This window comes from Vulpes vulpes, chromosome 5, assembly GCF_048418805.1.
Source record: "Vulpes vulpes isolate BD-2025 chromosome 5, VulVul3, whole genome shotgun sequence".
NCBI classification, from domain to species: domain Eukaryota; kingdom Metazoa; phylum Chordata; class Mammalia; order Carnivora; family Canidae; genus Vulpes; species Vulpes vulpes.
Genome location: NC_132784.1, coordinates 96,945,240 through 96,962,340, shown reverse-complemented (window position 1 = coordinate 96,962,340; position 17,101 = coordinate 96,945,240). Strand labels below are relative to the sequence as shown.

Genomic DNA, 17,101 nt, shown 5'->3' with positions numbered 1-17,101 from the left:
TTCCATCTTTAAAAGGAAGAAGAGTGTAGGGTTTTTTGTTTTGTTTTGTTCTGTTTTTTTTTTTTTTTTTTTATGAGCAATTTTAGGTTCACAGCAGAACAGAGGAGAAAGTACAGGAGTTCCTATATACTCCCTATCCTCATATACACACAATCTTCCTCACTATCAACATCTCACACCAGAGTGGTACATTTCTTACAACTGACGAGCCTACACTGACACATCATAATCACTTACATAGTTTATACTAGAGTTCATTATTGATGTTGTACATTCTATGGATTTTAGCAAATATATAATGATATCTATTTACCATTATAGTATCATACAAAAAGTTTCACTCCCCTACAAATTCTCCATTCTTCATGATTCATCTTTCCTTTCCCATTAACCCCAGGCAAACATTGTTCTTTTTACTGTCTATAAGTTTTGCCTTTTCTAGAATGTCATTTGTATCGGACTCAACAGTATGTAGCCTCTCAGGTTGGCTTCTTTCAGTTAGTAATACACAGTTAAGGTTCCTTCATATCTTTTCATGCCTTGATAGCTCATTTCTCTTTAGTGCTAACTAATATTTTATTGTCTGGATGTACCACAGTTTATTTATCCATTCACTTACCAAAGGATATCTTGGTTGCTTCTAGTTTTGACAATTATGAATAAAGCAGCTATCAACATCCTGATGAAGGTTTTGGTGAGGGCATAAGTTCTCAGGTTCTTTGGGCAAATATGATGGAGCATGATTACTGACTGGGTCATGTGGTAAGAGTATGTTTAGTTTTATGAGAAACTACAGGGATCCCTGGGTGGCGCAGCAGTTTGGCGCCTGCCTTTGGCCCAGGGCGCGATCCTGGAGACCCGGGATCGAATCCCACGTCAGGCTCCCGGTGCATGGAGCCTGCTTCTCCCTCTGCCTGTGTCTCTGCCTCACTCTCTCTCTCTCTCTGTTGTGACTATAATAAATAAATAAATAAATAAAGAAAGAAAGAAAGAAAGAAAGAAAGAAAGAAAGAAAAAGTTCTACTCTAAGGAATTTAAAAAAAAAAAAAAAAAAAAGAAACTACAAACTGTCTTCCAACAGGGCCATACCATTTCAGATTCCCACTAGCAGTGAATGAGAGTTCCCTCTTGCTCCACATGTTCTCCAGCATTTGGTGTTATAAGTGTTTGGGATTTTTGCCATTAAATAGATGTGCAATGTTATCCTATTGTTTTAATTTGCAATTTTCTAAAAATGTATCATTTGGAACATCTTTTTATATGTTAATTTCCCATCTGCTTATCTTCTTTGGTGGAGTGTCTGTTCAGATCTTTTGCCCATTTTTTAATTGGATTGTTAATTTTCTATTGTTGAGTTTTAAGAGTTCTTTGTATATATTGTATAACAGTCCTTTATTAGATATGTGTTTTTGTAGACATTTCCCCCAAGTCTATGGCTTGTCTTATTCTCCTGACAGTATTTTTTGCAAAGGATAAGTTTTTAATTTTAATAAAGTCCAGCTTATTAATTCTTCCTTTCACCGATGATACCTTTACTGATTATCTAAAGAAGTCATCACCAAACCCAAGGTTCATTAGATTTTCTCCTACTTTTTCTTCTAGGAGCTTTAGAGTTTTGTATTTTGCATTTAGATCTATGAATCATTTTGAATTAATTGTTAAGGGTGGACGTTCTATTATCTATATTTATTTTGTGCAAATGGATATCCAGTTGTTCTAGTAGCATTTGTTGCAAAGACTATCTTTTTTCCACTGAACGGCTTTTGCTCCTTTTCAAAAATCACTTGACTATATTTGTTTCAATGATCTATTTGTCTGTTCTTTTGCCAATACCACATTGTTTTGATTACCATAGTTTTATAGTTAGTCTTGAAATAGGTGGTGTCAGTCCTCTGACTTTGTTCTTTCCTTCAGTGTTGTGGTGGTTATTCTGCATCTTTTAATTCTCCATATAAACTTTAGAATCAGCTTGTCAATATCCACAATAACTTGCTGGGATTTTGATTTGGGTTGCAGTAAATCCACGGATCAAGTTAGGAAGAACTGACATCTGACAATATTGAGTCCCCCTACCCATGAACATTATTTAGTTCTTTAATTTCCTTTATCATAGTTTTTCTAGTTTTCTTTATGTAGATTTTTTCATATTTGTTAGATTTATACCGATGCAGTTCATTTTGGAGGGTGCCAATGTAAATGGTATTACATTTTAAATTTCTAACTCCATTTGGTCATTGCTGGTATATAAGAAAGTAATTGACTTTTGTATGCTAACTTTGTAACCTGAAACTTTAAATCACTTATTAGTTCCAGGAATTTTCTGTGTGAGTCAATTCTTTGGATTTTCTACATAGATAATCGTGTCATCTGCAAACAAAGACTTTTATTTCTTCCTTCCCAAACTGTGTATCTTTTATTTCTTTTTCTTGTCTTACTGCATTAGCCAGGACTTCCACTGTGATGTTGAAGAGGAACAGTGAGAGAAGAAATCCTTGCTTTGTTCCTGATCTTAGTGGGAAAGCTTCTAGGTTCTCAACATTAAGTCTGCTGTTAGGTATAGTTTTTTTGTAGATGTTCTTTAACAAATTGAGGAAGTTCCTTTCTATTCATAGTTTGATGAGGGTTGGTTTGTTAAGTAGATATTGATTTTGTCAATTTTTTTCTGCATCTATTGATATGATCGTGTAATTGTTTAGTCTGTTGATGTGATAAATTATATTAATTGATTTTTTTCTTTCTTTCCCACAGCTTTATTGAGGTATGATTGACAAAAACATATTTAGGTTGTACAAAAGTTTTAAAAGTGTAAAATGTGATGATTTAATATACATGAGCATTTTTAGAATGATTACCACAGTCAAGTTAGTTAACATATCCATCACTCACAGTTACCTGTGTGTGTGTGTGTGTGTGTGTGTGTGGTGAGAACATTTACCATCTACTCATTTGGAAGATTTCAAGTATATAATACAATATTACTAACTGTGGTCACTACACTGTATGTTATATCTCTGGGATATCTCCATCTTGCATAACTGTATAACTTGCATAACTACATAAACTTTGTATCTTTTGATCAACACATTCCCATTTCCCTCATCTGCGAGTCCTAATAACCACTGTTCTGCTCTTTGGTTCAATGAATTTGCTTTGTTTTTTGTTTGCCTTTGTTTTTTTGTTTGCTTTTGTTTTAGATTCCAAATATAAGTGAGATCATTTGGCATTTGTCTTTCTGTATCTGGCTTATTTCACTTAGCATAATGTTCTACATTTTCATTCATGTTTTCACAAATGGAAGTTTCTTTCTTTTTCATTGTAAAATCATAATATTTTAGTGTGTGTGTGTGAGAGAGAGAGAAATATTTTTATTTATTTATTTATTTATTTATTTATTTATTTATTTAAGATTATTTATTTATTATTTATTCATGAGAGATACAGAGAGAGAGAGAAGCAGAGACACAGGCAGAGGGAGAAGCAGGCTCCATGCAGGAAGGCCAATGTGGGACTCGATCCCGGGACTCCAGGATCACACCCTGGGCCAAAGGCCGGTGCTCAACCGCTGAGCGACCCAGGGATCCCTGAGAGAGAAACATTTTTAAAATCCATTTTATCTGTGGATGAATACTTAAGTTGTTTCCATTTTCTTGGCTATTATGACTAAAGTTGCAGATGAACATGGAGTACAGATATCTCTTTGAGTTATTGATTTCATTTCCTTTGGATATATTCCCAGAAATGGGTTGTTGTTGGATCATACAGTAGTTCTATTTTTATATTTTTGAGGATTTTCCATATTGTTTTCCATAATGCCTATACCAATTTACATTGCCACCAACAGCACACAAGGGTTTTTCTTTATACCCTTGCCAACACCTGTTATGTCTTGTCTTTTTTATGATAGTTATCCTAACAGTGTAAAGTGATACTTCATTGCAGTTTTGATTTGCATTTCCCTGATGATTAGTGATCTTGAGCATCTTTTCATGTACCCCTCATCATTTGTGTGTCTTCTTTGGAAAAGTGTGTACTCAGGTCTTTTGTCCATTCTTAAATCAGGTTATTTGAATTTTTTTATTTTTTATTTTTGCTATTGAGTTTTATGAGTTCCTTATATATTTTGGAATTAACTTCTTATCAGATATATGGTGTGCAAATATTTTCTCCCATTATGTTGGTTGCCTTTTTATTTGCTGATAGTTTCCTTTACTGTGCAAAGCTCTTTACTTTGGTATAGTCCCACTCCTTGACTTTTGCATTCATTGTGTATACTTTTGGTATCATATACATTAATTGATTTTTTGAATGTTGAACTGGCCTTGCCAACCTGGCATAAAGTCCCCATTGTCATGGGGTAGGACACTATTTTTTTCAATGATAAATTTCAGTTTCTAATTCTTTGTTTCTAGTATATAGAAATACATTGTATGTGGATCTTGTATATTGATTCTGTAATCTTGCTAACCTGATCTATTGATTCTGATAACATTTTTGCAGAATCTGCTGGATTTTCTATGTAGGCAGTCATGTCAATATTGGTGAGAATGTAGCCAAAGATTGAGGGGGGACCCTCTGCAATCTTCGGAGCTCTTTTTCTGTGCATTTATTTTATGGTGTCCTACCCTACAAACTCCAGGCCCTTTGGCTTCCTGAGCTTTCAGATCTCTCTTCTTATCTCAAGGGAACTAATGAGCTTTACCTGGATTCCTTCACTCTGTACCATTGCCTGGAAATGTTTTATAGTGAAGTCATAGGATTTGTTACCTGTCCCTCAGGGACCATTGTCCTTCATTTCCTAATGTTCAATCCCTTGAAAATTATTGTTTCATGTATTTTGTCTGGTTTTTTGAGTTGTGGTCTTTTGGGGGAAGGGCAATATAAATCTGGTTTCTCTCACTGCATCTTGGTCAGAAGCTAAAACTTGAAGATACCTTTTCACATAAGAATGTATTAATGTACTTAAATTTTTATTAAAGGAAACACTATATTTTGTATTTATGTGCTGTAGTTTATGCACTATTTCCTTATTGAAGGATTTTTAGATTGTTCCACTTTGTTTTTTTTTTTTTATAAATGAGATGTAATGCATGCTCTTTTCAATATTATCCGAATTGCACTGAATTTTGCATGAAATAAATACTGAGATCCTTAAAATTGCATACATATCAGCAAAATTAAATGCCTAGTACTTGGCCAGAATTGTATTAAGCAATGTATATAATCATATTGAGAATTCTTATTTAAAGACATGGTACTTAAAAGAATTAAAGCATAAAGTGAAATAATAAGAATACATAGCTACATTCAGTTTATCCAGAGTCCTAGGGGAATTAGGTATTCTGGGTAAATGCCAGTTTTGGACAACTGTATGCTTAAAAAATGAGCTAAAAAATGATTTGAACTCAACCTAATTGAAATCCTGAAAACTGTATTACACACTTCCTAACTTTAGTATAAAGAATAAAATTAATTTCACCATATCTTAATAATTCACAATCATTCTTATAAACACAAATACATATATGCTGATGTAGAAGTGGGATGTGGAGATGAATCAGTACTGGCAAATGCCATTAGGATTAAAGAGGTAGAATGGCCATACATTTTAGCTAACTTCCTGGTAAAATGTCTCTTTTCTTCCAAGTACTTTCATAGTGCACATTTTATCTTAGACTTTGTATACCAGTGGTTAGAGTGGTTTATATCTTTTTATTCTGTTATATTTTTATTTCCTGGAAGGCAGGAACACCCTGTTCTTCGTGTTTTTAAACTCCACAGTTCCTAGGTAAGTATTAGATATGATTAATTAAGTGAGGTACACAAAGGACTTAGGAGAATTCTAAGTTCAAACTCTTTTTGTATGAATTGTGGTATAAATAAATACATAAGTTAAAACAACAACATTGAAAAGGCTAACAGTCCAATATTACAGCAAGACAAATAGTTTGTATCTTAATCTAAAATTTATCTCTGTACATGCTCAAAGTTTAGTAACCTCTCTGTGGACCAGCAAGAATACACAAAGAGAGAGAGAGATGAATAAATTGGAAAAAGGAATCTTTCCAGTAACTCTAAGGATAAAGAAATTTTACCTTTTGGCTTCTCAGGAGGAAGAGGAAAAAACCTTAGTTGGAGTGTTTTGTGTCTTCTTTCCCATCCAATACATCATCATAAGGCCAATGAGAGAGGGAAATTTTTAAGAATCAACATAGTAATTAGTTAATTGAACAAATGTATATATTTAGCACTTACTATTCAGTTGTCACTTTGCTAGCAAAATTCAGAATCTACTTTTTAGGTATTTACTAAACTAGCCCTGGTTTATTTCTTTTGAAATGGAGTTTTTCCTTAGGATCAAGAAAATAAACCCTAACAAGGATACATTGGAAATTAAAATATAAGGAACTCCTCAAAGACTTTCCTTTCCACTCTGAATAATTCTTGCTTTGACCATTTAAAAAGTAAATATGGAAAAAAAATTAGCAAGTCCCCAGTTTGAGAAAGAGGATTCCCATAGCCTTTAGGAGGATTTTGATATACATTGATGTAATTACAATCTACATTTCACATTTTATTCATAATTTATGATTGCTATCCTGGCCCACTTTTCAAGCAAGGTCTAAACTAAGAGGGAAATATTTTTCTTCCTATTTTATTTTATTTTATTTTATTTTATTATGTGTATTGAAACAGTTTTATTTTAAAATTTAAAAGTACAGAGCATAGATGGATCTCATTTTTTCTATGGGGATTGCTTACACATCCCAGAGAGTGGTGTGAAGTAGGCTACAAGAAAGATGTACTGCAGGGAAAAAAAGCATAGTGAGAAGCATGTTAATATTGTTTCTAAATTTTTAACCATATACTTTGGAGGAAAAAATTATCTTAGAAAAATGATGAACAATACAGATGGTCCTGGCTTATAATGGTTCAACTTATGATTTTTAGACTTTACAATGATGCAAAAGCAACACAGAATCCATAGAAACCACACTTTGAATTTTGAATTTTGATCTTTTTGTGGGCTAGTCATATGTGGTAAAATATTCTCTCATGATGTTGGGTAGCTCCCAGTCAGTCACGTGCTCATGAGGATAAACCAATACAACTATGACCATTCTGTACACATACAACATTCTGTTTTTCACTTTCACTGTTTTTCACAGTATTCAACAAATTACATGAGATATTCAACATTTCATTATAAAATAGACTTTGTGTTAGACAATTTTGTCCAAGTGTAGGCTAATGTAAGTGTTCTGAGCTCATTTAAGATAGCCTGGTCTGAGCTATGATATAGGTAGGTTAGGTGTAATGCATTAAGTGCATTTTTGACTTAAAATGGATATATTGGGATATTGGGATGTAATCCCATCACAAGTTGAGGTAGATCTGTGCTGAATTCAACACTCACACTCTTTTTTTAATCTGCTGACTTCTAAATGTAAAAGATTCTATTTTAGAATAAATCCTTCTCTGACAAATTTTCTTTCCTGATACATTTTGGTATGTGGTTAATTTTATAAATTGCCTAAAATATAACATCTTTCTATTTTGCTAACTCATTGAATCAGTTTTGTAACAATTGAATCAAGGCCTGAATGAAAGGATAATAAAAATAAGGTAGATTAAGAATAAGTACTTCAAACAATGGAAAAGAGTTACTTCAACGTGTTCTTTTCTTGCCACAACACACTCAAATGGGCACATCTGGATCTTGACCTTCTGAAAAAGTTATGGAGATGTAAAGCAACAAATACTATTCACAATTATACTATCATACCTTTGACCAATGTCTCCCCATTTTTACTTCCCAACCCTCACTCCTGCAAACACCCTTCTATTCTGTTTTTATGAGTTGACTCCTTTACATTCCACATATAGCTTAGGTGAGAACATGCTGTATTTGTCTTTTTTGCGTCTGGCTTTACTTATAATGTTTTCCAGTTTCATTCATATTGTTGCACAAAGCAGGACTTCCTTTTCCTAAAAGGCTGAAAAATAAGCTAAATAATATTCCAGCGCATGTGCATGTGTGTGTATGTGTATCATTGTATACACACACACACATTGAGTATACATATATATATCCCATTTTGTTTATCCATTCTGTTGATGGACATTTAGGTGGTTTCCATATCTTAGCTATTGTGAATAATACTGTAGTGAACATGGGAGTGCAGTTACCTCTTCAAGAAGGCACTATTAATGGGGCATCTGGGTGGCTCAGCCAGTTAGGTATCCAACTTTTGATCTCAGCTCAGGTCTTGATCTCAGAGTTCTGAGTTCAAGCCCTTTGTTAGGTTCCATGCCCAACACTAAAGAAGGCACTATTATTAAATATATCTTCTTGCTAACTAAGACTATTTATGGATTTTTAACCCATCACATGAAGAACATCATGGCTAATATCACCAGCATCATCACTTGGTCTTCATTTGATTTGGTCATTTGGACTGTCACTCAATGTCAATAGCATCATGGTGGTTCATGTGTCAGGCTAATGGAGACCACTGGTTTTAAAATACTGGTCAGTAGAATCACATCCACATCTGTGGATGTACTTCAAGTCTCAACAAAGGGGAGCAGCTAAAGGCTAAATGGGCAGACTGGTCTCTGGCCCAGGGTTTGAATTAGAGCAATTTCACATTTCTGTTTTATATTTTGGAGTTCTATGAAAGTCTCCCTTTGAAAAAAGTTTTCCTTTTCCTGTACAAAGAAGGTACTTGAAAACTTGTGCTATAAATGCCTTGCTGTGGTCTCCTTATTTCTCTTTTCTTAATAAAAATTTATTCATGGGTAAAACTAAAATGAAAATGGAACCAAATACAAAATCAGTGCCAAAGCATTATAATGATTCATAATTGCTGTAGTTATTAATGGCATATCATTAATGATAGCTCACTAAGGGATGTGGCAGTGGAAAAATAAATTGCAGGTTATGTCTAATTCTCTTTACCTGCAACTTCAACTATTTCTTCCAATTTTAGAAAGCAGATAGGAAAGCAAGTGAGTGAGAGAGTGGTACTATTCAGGGGATAACCCTGAATCCATTCTAATTTAGAAGAGAAAGTAAATCATTTATATGATTGACATTCTAATTATTACTATTAAAATTATTTCAACACCTCTCATTACTAATGACATCATACTGTTTGATGATTTTCTATAAGGAGCTGAGAACCAGAAGTTACTGCACTGATTTTAAAATATAAAATTTTTGGATTGCAAAGGATACAATCTGTTGAGGACACCTTTGATTTTTGAAGTGTAATAGCTCTTTTTCTATATTTATTATGATTTTTAAAATCATAATCTCAACAGAAGATAGTCTGTGTAGCAAAAGAGAAAATATCCTTGGAGGATGACTACTGATTCTGCATCACAGGATCAGTGTTAGAAACTCACGAGGTCATCTGTGAATGATGCCCATTCATTCCAGGAAACAGTTCTTACTCCCCTGGAGTGAAAAGGAAAAGGCATAGCTCAGATAAGCAGTGTAGCCAGGAACAGTGAGTGAAACCCGATTAATAAGTTACTTGAAATGAAACCAAACAGCTTGTTTGTAGTAATATAATTCTCAAAACACAGTTTTGTGGGAAATTTGGATCTGTAGAAAAGTGGGATTTATGATAGAAATATAATCAGGGGGATAAAAATCTGTACTATTAGTAGAAATCGGTAGGCCAAGGCTGTGCATGTTCTCTTCAGGAATAACTCATAGGTTTTCAAGTGATTTATTTAAATTAAAACTGTCACCCACTAACTGTGCTAGTAAGCTATGCCAGCAGTGAATATGAGCGAGGCCTGGCAGCGTAATATATGGAACAATGATACCTGGAGAATACTTTCAATAACCTGATCCACCTTCCTTTGTTTTATTTTATTTTTTTCAGTAGGCTCTACATTCAGGGTGGAGCCTGGTGCCAGGCTTGAAGGCGTGACCCTGAGATCAAGACTTGAGGTGAGATCAAGAGCCAAACACTTAACTGGCTGAGTCACCCAGGCACCCCACCTTCCTATATTTTAATAATGGGTTGAGTGTGAATGGGTTGGGTGGGAGGTGGTTGTGCAGGAACCCCTAAAGGAAACAGGTAGGGAGTGAAAATGTCTAAGAGAGAAAATGCTTCTAGACCTCCTTTCTTCACAACCAGGATTTCTGAAAACTTTCTGGGTTGCTGCTTTCAGTGGCACATGTGGAAATCCAAATAACCAACCCAATAAAATTAGATATAGTAACTTTCTTGACTGCATCTTTATAAATTGATACTTATTTCAGACAAATGATTAAGGGTTAAGAAACTGGGTGCCACTAACATTACTAACAGAGATCATGAGAATTTGTAGGAATTTTGTAGGAATTTTGGTAGAAATACAATCTTTGTAGGAATTTTGCTTCAAAGTCTGAGAAAAAAAATGCCTAAGACATGTTTTATGTGCCAGGTGTGCTTTGAAGGGCAAATAGCTGATGACAACAGAACTTCAGGGCATTCACGGAACATGCCAAAGAGTGAGGTGAGACTATATTTGCTATACTTGAATCCAGAAAGAATATCCCCAAGTAGATACATCATTGCTTTCTCCAATAAGCAATATTGTGGTTGAAGATGTGGCTCAGCAGTCACACAAACCTAGGGTGGAATTCCTGATTGGTCATGCACCTGGTAGCCTTGGATAAATGATCTAACCTTACCAAGACTCACTTTCCCTATTTCTGAAATGGCATGATGATGATAATTTTCTCATAACATGGGATTAAATTAACACTTGCAGAATGGCTGATAACACTTTTTGTATAGAGGGAGGAAATTAAGAGACCAGGTGCTTCCAGAGGGCTTTCTATAAATATAAGCTGTTGTCCCCCTCATCAAAAATACATGGCAAACTTGGTAGAAGAGGTCGTAACATCAGCTTGAATTTAAGACAACTTTAGATGATCTGAAAAACTAGTAGAGCCAATTGCCGGAGGTCTGTTTGCATGAAGTGTGAAGAGCTTTTAAAAAAGGAAGAAAGAAGGAGTGAAGTATGGTCTATCTGACCTCATGCAATGTTTGTCTTTTGTTTGTCAGATTTGGCATTTAACTTGAGAGACTGAAGATAGGAAGAGACAGTTTCCAAAGCCTATATGACAATAGGATTCTGACCCATGTAAGAAACCTGATTCCAGACCACAATTTCTTTAGCAACCTGTTCCGGAAACCAAACCACAACCCACCCAACAAACAGCCCAAGATGGTGAAGGCTTAGTCAGTAACTGTCAAGTTTCCTCTTTTTGCCCCAACTTCCAACTCAGGACTGGGCAAATAAGGCCAGATATGCTCTCCAAACCTATTACCTAGGGTGGTTCATTTTTAATTAGTCTGCTCCTACCTCTACCACAGCAACAGTTTCCAATCAGAGCATACCTGGAGGCTTCCCTTTTTTCTTGACAAAGCTTTTCCATATCCATGTCTGCCTTTGAGTTTCCTCTAAACCCAAGTGATGGGGGTGCTGATTACCTTGTTATAGCAAGCTTTGAATAAATATCCTCTGTTCTCATTTGGGTTGTTTTCATTCATTACCAATTTCTACAGCACGTATATTTGTTTTCATGAAATAATAATGTTTGACATTAATGTACGAAATTATCATTGAATAAAATGGATGTTTAATCCTGTACCTCTGGGTATTCACAAGCCCTGGTTTGAGGATTTTTTTTTTCAAACAATTTTATTCAACAATAGTTTACATACCATATAATTCAACCTTTGGAAGTATTCTCCCAATCTGAGTTGATATTTCACTTTCTTAATTCTATCTTTTTCTTTTCAAATTATATCTTTTGACGTGTAAGAGTTTTTAATTTTAATAAAGTTCAATTTAAATCAATTTTTTCTTCTATGGATTATGCTATTTGTGTCATTTCTAAGACATCTTTGTTAAACTCAAGGTCAAAGAAATTTTCTGTTATGTTTTTTTCTGGAAATTTTATAGTTTTAGCTCTTACACATAGGTCTTTGATCCATTGTGGGTTGATTTTTATGCATAGTGTGAGGTTAAAGTATAGGTTTATTTTTTTGCATATGAATATGAAGTTGCCTTAGCACCATTTGTTGAAAATGCTGTCCTTTCTCCCATTGAATTGCCTTGACACCTTGTCAAAAATTAATTGACCATAGGTATGAGATGTTTTTCCCCTAGATTTTCTATTCTGTCTCCTTGAGCTATATATATTACACTGTCTTGATTACTGTAGCTTTATAGTAAGTTTGCAGTCAGGTAGTATAAGTCCCAATGTTGTTCTTTTTCAAAATTGTTTTGGCTATCCTAGATCCTTTGTACTTCCATATGAATTTTGGAGTCTAATTTGCCATAGACCTCCATGCAGTTTAGGTGCTGAGATGAGTCAGGGCTTGGTGGTGCAGGCTGGCAGTCTGTTTCATCTCTAATTCATTTTAGCAGATACTATGTTTAAGTGAAATAAATCTGCAATAAAATTCACCAGAAGACCTTGGAAAGCTATTTCTTTCCTTAATTCTACATTCTCTACTAAGATCTTTGACTTCTCTAAAGAATCCTTTTTCTTCATTCTCTGAAATGTCCTTTTCTCTTTTGTTCTTTAACATGGACATTCCTCAATGCAATACAAGCAGTCACATCTGCTAATGTGTATCTCCAAATGTTTCATTGAGAAGAGCAGGAAAAAAAACTAGGATTATATGTTTACTAAATAAGAACTTATTATTTGTGTAATCTGAAAATGAGGATGTTGAATATAGTAATACATATACACATACATTTATTTTTGCAAAAGAAAGTAGTGGTAGAAATTGTCTTCTCTATAAACATAGGTGGTGCTCAGTGTGAAATGGCTCCCTTTATGAAGAAAAAAAATATATGCACAATACACCTATGAATGTGGGAGAAAGGCGATTCTGTTATTGCATAACAACCCACTAGCTAGGTAATATTTAAGGCAAGTGGTAAGATATTCTTTTTCAGCTTGCCTATTAGAATTCTCAGTGTATAAAAGGCTGAGTTTTGTTTTTCTTATATTGCTGTTATTTAGTGTTTTGTTTTTTTTTTTTATTTATGATAGTCACACAGAGGGAGAGAGAGAGAGAGGCAGAGACACAGGCAGAGGGAGAAGCAGGCTCCATGCAGGGAGCCTGACGTGGGATTCGATCCCGGGTCTCCAGGACCGCGCCCTGGGCCAAAGGCAGGTGCTAAACCGCTGCGCCACCCAGGGATCCCTATTGCTGCTCTTTAAAATCAACACATGAATTTATTTGTATTGAAGTTTCTAACAAACTGCAGAACTTTTAAAAGTGGAAAAATTTGAAGCACATTTTAGCATTAGTAAAGCACCTTAAGTGTAGTAGATATTCAATTAAATTTAGATCCGATGACATAGCATTTATTTTACTTTTTTTAAGTTTAAAAAGACACTACATACATATTAGGGTATACTTTATATAATATTAATATAGATTTTGTACCAGAAAAAAACAAAAACAATTCAAACATTCTACCAGGATCTGCCTATGTATTATTGTTGGGGGAACAAAACCAAATAACTCGGGATTAAAAAAGCATGCTAGGAATTTAAAAATAATTTTCTCAGCAGCAATAAAGTAACCAGCTCTCCAAGCATACTATTTTATTCACTCAGAAGAAGTAAATTCGAAATGTGTGTAAACCTGTCTAGTTGAGTACAAAGTAAGCAGAATCACTTTATATTTATTATGTAATTGTCTTGACATCTTTGATACTTAAGTGGGTCTCAGTGCTGATTGAAGGGGATTGGCAGAAACTCTAGGCTTTGAAAGTTGAGTAATTTTCATCTAATTGCACTATAAGTATCTCAGGAATATTAATAGCCATCAATTAATAGAGACTTCTTGAGTTTACATGTAGATATCCATATATTAATAAGTATATATGTAAATGAATGTGTGTTAGTAGGTAAGTGCTTTGCCTGATAGTAAGGAGTGATTATGAATTAGTTATATTAGTGTTATCTATATATTATTTCACTGTATGTTATTAAATAAGTGAAGGAAAATCCTGCTCTTTTGACTGTAAATGGAAGTAGGTGCTTCTCAGTATGAACTTTTGACTCTGATGCTGCCCATTTCAATAGTGAGCCTGTGGTAACCATATAATACTGAAGGATCACCAATTCTCTCAGCACTAGGTATTAATTTTGACATCATCTTGCCAAGGAAAGGAAGAAATGTGACATAGATGACTGAAGTAAAGAGCCAAAAAGAATGATCCTGCAAAAATGATACGTATTTTACATTAGGATCTGACTTTACTTTCTCCTTTGAGGTTTAGACTTTTTGCTGCTGAAATCAGTAGGTTTTTTTGTAAAACAAATCACTTTCTTTTCATGTGTGACTCTCTAACAAGGAGTCATGATTTAATATATGTTAATTAAATGAATAAAAATATTTTTCAGACTATTCATTTTTATAACAACAGTGTGAATGAATGGTAGGTAGCTTCTTACATGCCTCTCAATGAATGAACTCTACTTCCTGGTATTCATGTTTTCATGGAATCCCGTTGAGCATGAGCTGGACCTAATGACTTGCTTCTAATGAACAGCAAATGGCTAAATTGATGGAATATTACTTCTGTGTTTGAGCCGCTATCATTCTCTTATGCTCTCTCTTGCTATGGCCATTTTATGAGCTATTCTTTGGAGAGTCTACCTGACAAGGAATTGAGGGAAACATCCAGCCAATAGCTCATGAGAAATGAGGCATGAATGAGTACAACAGCCTTCTAAGATCTGAATCCTGCCAACCACCACATAAATGACCTTGGAAGTGAATCCTGGGTCTTGAGTGATGCTCAGGGCTGGAATACTCACCTAAGTTATAACTGGATTCTTGATTTAGAGAAACTGTGAGATAATAAATGTTGTTTTAAGCCCCTAACATTTGAGGTAGTCTGTTATACAGTAATGGATAATGAAAACAATAGGTAAATTGAAGAGCTGAATATTTACTCAGTGAATTTGGGTTGTGGAGACAGGCAATTTGGTTAATTTTGATGTCAATTATCTGTGATAGTTATAAAATGTTTCTCGAGTTAAAAAGAATTATACAATATTATGAATCTAATATTGTATAACACGATTTTCCTAAGAATTTTCCCTGCTCTCACTCCACATCCAGCCTGAGCTTTATGACCTACTTATTTTATACATATGATATAACTATGATATTAGAATATTTCTTTATACATAATTACTAAATAGCCAAATGACAAAAATAAAATAATTTGACAAAAATGCTTTGTAAGTCATCGCTGTAGGCCATATCATGTCAGGGAACATAAAATATAGGATTTATCTGTTATACATTCATTACCCATGAAGAAAGTTACTTCCCATGGGGTGTTCTTGGCAGAGTGCTCCTTTGAGATGATCTGCCTGGATTATACCAGTCATGATACATTACATCATACAAGAGAATGAGGGTTGCCACTGTCAAATGCAATGTGCCAGATGGAAATTGTCAAAGAAAATTTTCTTGGAGCTTACATGATATAAATTTTTCAGTGCTTCTCCTCACCCTAAGTAATTTGTAATTCAAACAGCGAGTTGTAGGCAGGTAGAATTCTGAAAAAAATGTGATTAAAGATATTATGTCAGTTATATATGCCCTATTAAGAGTTAGCCATATTTTCTTCCTACAACTTTGGGCTAATGTATCCAGGTGAGGAGGTATGTAAAGGCTGAAGTTTATTGAGTCAACTCACTTTGCCAGACAAACTAAATGAAATTTAGTGATGTTTCTACTTTCACTTTATTCCAGGTCTAACAATGGTTTTGTGCAAGTTTGACAGCTCCGGTTTGAAGTTTTTCTGTTAACATGTTGTGGTTTTCATCTTCTGAGTATAGCAGATTCTAAATAATTTAGCTGTTAGCTTAAGGGCAGTTTTTGTGATGATACAGATTCTTTTCTTCTGGGTCTATATTTAGGGCACTCTAATTAAGCACTTCAACCAGAAGCAAAAGGCAAGCTCGGGTTATCTTGCAGTTTGGCTTATTGGCTGTTTTGATAAAGAGAGTCAGTGGAGGAGGAAGTTGGATTTAAGAAAAAACATCCACTAATTTCAGTGATCCATATTAGTTTGGGTCCTGTTAACAAAGGTCTCAAATTGATTGGTTTTAAATTTCAACTCTTGCTGGATCAGTACAACTGGTCAAGATACAATAGGAAAAAAATTATTCACGAGGATGGGAATTTACCCTAATGCTTTGTTGTTCTGTAATTGACGGTTATAAATACTCTTAACATTATTGCTATGGATAATTGGATAAACTTAGCCTTTTAAACCATGAGTCAAATTTACTAACTTTGTGGGTATCTGCTGGTCTGCTTAGAGAGAAATTGATCCTGATTATCTGTTATTTGCTCGGATTACTTGTAATCAGTCAGGTGTAGCAAGTTTTTCTGCATACTAACAAAATCTGCTTTTCTTGCAGAGGCTTCTACTGGTTGTCGCTTTCAGGTACCTTGAAGAAATCATTCTTTCCAACATCACATAAAAGATGAAATTCATGTTCCAATTTGACAGTGATGGAAGAGAATGGTCAATTATTTTTGTGTATTTAACTTTAGAGTTATTACTCTATTATAAAATCACCTAAATAAAAATTCTTTATTCTTTCAAGAAGAAAAATCTATGGTGTTTTTTTTTTGTTGTTGTTGTTGTTTTATAAATTAAAGTGTGGTTTGAAAAATAAAGCTCTACGAAAAAAGTGTGCATAGTCTGCATTGTCTTTTAGCTTTTTAGAGAGAAAGAAAAAGCATGTCAGCCAGTCCAGAAAGATTGTTCTGAAGATATTTGCAAAGTTTGTCATAGATATGACTGGTTGGATCAGGAAAAATGCTTCTTTCTTAACTTTTATGTGAAATGGGTCAGTATCCTTTTATATATATATTAATTTTTATAAAAATGTATTCATCACTACAAAGCAATACTTATTACAGGACAAAGTACAAAATTAGTTTATCTAAGGAATCTATAATTTCACCAAAGATGAACTTTAATCTTTTAATTATTTATTACATACCTTCCAGATAAACACACATATGTAATT

The 17,101-nt window shown here is 34.2% G+C and overlaps 1 long non-coding RNA gene across 2 annotated transcripts in view; it reads left to right on the top strand.

The window, feature by feature from the left end:
• LOC112914358 (uncharacterized) overlaps positions 1-16,680 on the top strand; it is a 49,502-nt gene extending 32,822 nt beyond the window's left edge. The window contains exons 3-5 of one of the 2 annotated variants that reach the window (XR_012001791.1): positions 9,897-9,964; positions 10,444-10,515; positions 16,484-16,680. This is a non-coding gene — a long non-coding RNA (uncharacterized lncRNA). Of the gene's footprint in view, positions 1-1,980; positions 9,965-10,443; positions 10,516-16,483 lie in introns of those variants that run through there. The other variant, XR_003233845.2, reaches the window with a different exon arrangement.
• Positions 16,681-17,101: the final 421 nt, after the last annotated feature.